The sequence below is a fragment of the Rhipicephalus microplus genome, chromosome 1 (genome assembly GCF_043290135.1).
Source record: "Rhipicephalus microplus isolate Deutch F79 chromosome 1, USDA_Rmic, whole genome shotgun sequence".
NCBI lineage: Eukaryota > Metazoa > Arthropoda > Arachnida > Ixodida > Ixodidae > Rhipicephalus > Rhipicephalus microplus.
Window position 1 is genome coordinate 200,665,379 of NC_134700.1, and position 3,881 is coordinate 200,669,259.

The 3,881-nt window shown below is 45.1% G+C and overlaps 1 long non-coding RNA gene across 1 annotated transcript; it reads right to left on the reverse strand.

The window, feature by feature from the left end:
- Positions 1-1,013: 1,013 nt before the first annotated feature.
- On the reverse strand, positions 1,014-1,770 carry LOC119159732 (uncharacterized). The gene is made up of 2 exons (XR_005108107.2): positions 1,423-1,770; positions 1,014-1,138 (listed from the first exon to the last, which is right to left on the reverse strand). It is a non-coding gene; the product is annotated as an uncharacterized LOC119159732 (long non-coding RNA).
- Between the last annotated feature and the right edge of the window lie 2,111 nt (positions 1,771-3,881).

The following is a 3,881-nucleotide window of genomic DNA, read 5'->3' on the forward strand; positions in this document are numbered from 1 at the left end:
GTCTATCTGCGTATCTGTCTATCTAGGTGCCTACGTCTGGAATTAGTACGAAAGGTAAGATGATTCGACTATTGGTCGTGACATGAATAATATCACAATCCCGTCGCGTACGTCGTCAAACACTTCCCGCCAAGCAGTGGCACATACCCACGGGCAGGTATGCGCCAGTGGTAAGCGCGCGCATGCGTCGCAGGTGAGTGGCCGCTAATATGTACCGGCGACAACAGACATGAGTAATTTAAATCGGAGAACATTAAGAAAATCTGACATCGGCAGCGTTAGCCGTCGAACGTCAGGGTACCAGCAGGAATCGAACCATTCTGCGTGGCAATCTACCACAGAGCCACGCCACGTGTCGGTACTGCAGCTCAGGAAAAATGCACTATTCAGGTACCATGTTGGTGAAACGTCAATTGTGGTTGCAATACTGGCTATCCAATTTTGTAAACATTACAATCGTCCTCCTATATGACATAGCCGTCTCGTCGAGTGAACGTCAGTTGCCGGTTCACTGTTCAGGCATGCCATCCTAACGAGCACAATTGCGTTACATATCAGCTTACATATCAGCCAATACTCGTGTTGCTGTTGGCATCGTTGCGCAAGTGTAAACAACCAACTGATAATATAAAAGATGGGCGACTTTCAACACCCAGACAACGCTCCGACAACCTGAGGTTGTCCTGAGGATGACCTACACCGTACGAAAGTATGACCTGAGGAAGCCCTCAAATGAACCTCAAGTGGTCCTAAACCAGTCCGTTTGTCCGGCCTCAGATCGTCCTCAGGGCATCCAGAAAAGAGCACATTATGATGAGTCTAGTACTTTTTGAGGACGAAGCATACAAGACCTAGGCACTCATCAGACCTTACGAAAAGTTGCTCTAATTCTTCTTTTGGAGCGCTGAAATGACAACTGATCAATCAAAAGTGCCTGAACATGCACACTCTTTAAAGCACTGCCTGTGAGGTTTCAGTAACAATTTCTTCAAGTATAGCAATAAAAACAGCAATGCACAGAAAACATGTTTATTTTCAGGAATGAAACTTGGCAGTTTTCACTAGATGAGACTTCTTGCCCTGTGCCTTCAGAGGTCTTCATCCGATGGGCTTGACAACGCGACACTTTGAAGACATTCTGTAGTAATAGAAAGCAGCATATCTTGAAGCACAAGTGAATTTAGAGTATCAATAAGAATATTAAGACAATAACAGCATGCCAGATTTGAAAGCATAAAATGAAAATTATATTACCATAATGTGCAGGTACGAACTAGCCATTATATAATGGTGAAAATGATTTATATAGTTCATGCTTGCATACACATCAAAATTCGAGTAAGGCAAGAAAATTATTTAAACTATAACAGCAAAAGTATCATATGTTATGATAGCTTCAACAGCACAGATAATAAAACTCACCCTCATGGTGAGTGCGAGAAGTTCTTAAGCGCTGCTTCTGGAGCTTTTCCCCAGCATGCCGAAGCCACACTTTAATCACACACTCGATGTCATTTTTTTTTGTTTCCGGAAAATTTCGCCTCACGGCCTCTGAAAAAGTACAAAGTTCATAAAACAGGAATTACACAAACATAATACATTAATATAATGCTACATAGGTTGTTTGAAGAAGTACCTCTAGTCAGCATGATCGACATTTTGATAGGTGGGCACATCATCATTAAAGGTCCTTGCCATCCTTCCCCATGTTAATTTCAAGAGTACTGACATTGACACTATGTGTTGCATTACAAGAAGAACACCACGAAGAAGACATCATTGTAACTTTTTTGAAACCTAGCATGCAAAGAATGATGAGGCGCCTTTGACGAAAATACGTCCATGTATGAAAATGTTGACCAGCTTGTCTTAGGTACTTATTCCTGTTTAGAGATCCTCAGTGATCACTATGAGCTTCCATCTGTTAGTTTTCATCTGTACATAAGATTTCCACTACAGTTAAGAATGCCTAGTAGTGCTACCTGATAATAACTTCTGCAAGTAGTGAATGCTTGCGTATGTGTGCCATGCAAGTATACTAGTGTGCTTGAAGAAGCTGCAGGGTTTCTTACTGACAACAGATATTTCATGCTAAAAATTCTTGGTAGTTCTGCACAATCTTGCAGCACTCGCTGTAGGCCTGCACTGAGGCCGAAATGATGGTATTTCCCGCCGGCCAGCTGCAACACTTCCAGGCACTTCTTGGGCGTCTGTAACAATGCCCTTGCAGTTGAAGGGAGCGCGCTGAAGCATTCGTGGGACTGTAGTACTCTCAAGAGCGATGTAACTGAAGTGTGCGATGCGCGAGATTGTAAGGCCCACGCTTGCAGTCTCTCACGAAAGGCCAGCAAGCTGTCCACACTGCCGCGTTCACAAACTTGCTCTTCGTTACTTTCAGTCGGTGCCAATTCGAAAGAATCCCTCTGCCTCACCTGCGAGGTCGCCGAAGTCGAAGCCGCAGCGCTGCTGTCATGGAAGGCACGCCGTTCGAAGTCTGTGTGATCGTGAGGCACAGAAACACTGCAGCCGCTGGGGTAGCACGCGTCGCCAGAAATCAAAACGTGTCCTTGGGGCACATCCGTTTCTGGAACGATCGAGGAGTGTGCCGAAGGCCGTTCTCTGTCATGAACACAAAGGCGACGATGGCCGTCTTCGAGGTCGACCGCACAAGCCTCGGAGGGCAAGTCGCTCTCTCTTTCGGCGTTGCGGGAATCTCGGTCAACGTACCGCGTGTCATTTATGACATCGGCCTCACTGTCAATAAGCTGAAAACTAGCATTGACGCGCCGATTAATTTCACGCCGAAATTTGCGATCCGCGCTCTCAGCCATCTTGAACAGCACAGAGCACAGTAGAATGGTGGCTAGACCAAAGAACACCCACCACCAGAACACGTTGTTAGGCTAGTCAGTTGGTTTGTACATACATACATGAATAAGCAGTAAAGATATACAGCGCGAGGCTGAAAATCAACTGTCCTCTCTTTTTTTATTTATTTACCTTTGCGGCTTACAACTTCAATATGAAAATTTAACAGAAGACACTCACCTGGCATGCTTACGATTCTTTGAGGGCTTCTGCGAGAAGCTTCCTCTATGGCGAGAAGTGTTGTATTGGAATGTTGACTCGACCAATGACTCGACTTGACTTACTGCAGGCCCATAATGATGATGATGATAGTTGCGTCACTTTAAAATGGGTAAACAGTGTCGTAGACATCCAGATTTAAAAGCACCTTGACTGCGCATGGTGACCGCATTAAGGTACTGCTTTTTTTTTGTTAGCACCACCACAACTTCAGTCGCCCATTCGTTTTCCCACAGCGTTCTAGTTCCAATGCTGCTCTATTCACGATAACCTAGGCCAGCCCAGTCGTCAGCATGGTCAGTTGTCGTCTGCTCGATGGGACCGTGCGGCATTGCAACACTGGACACTCGAGAATAACGTGCTCGCTATTCACAGTTTTCACGCCTGCATTCATTTTGGAGCCGACACCGTTTATACTCGCACCAAACTTGGTCTGCCGCACGTGCGTTCATTGGGGAAACGGGTCAGACCACAGTCAGTGCGATATAATTCCGTATGCACGTCGGCGGTAGATCACGACCAACGAAAACGTGCAGGCAGAAAGTTTGGCCTACGATCACTTACAAAGTAAATAAATAAATAATAAATAAAAGAACACGTCTTTCTCGTGTTGGCTTGAAGTGCTTCCTCGTGTAACTATCTCATTTTAATGATCGAGAAGTACTTTACTATTATGACTCGAAAGTAGGCATACGAAATCCCGTGGACTTATTCGTTAACAGCCAGAAAATTAACCAAACACGAATTGCGAAAGCTGCATGCACCTACGAAACATGCATATCCTCAAAACGTCC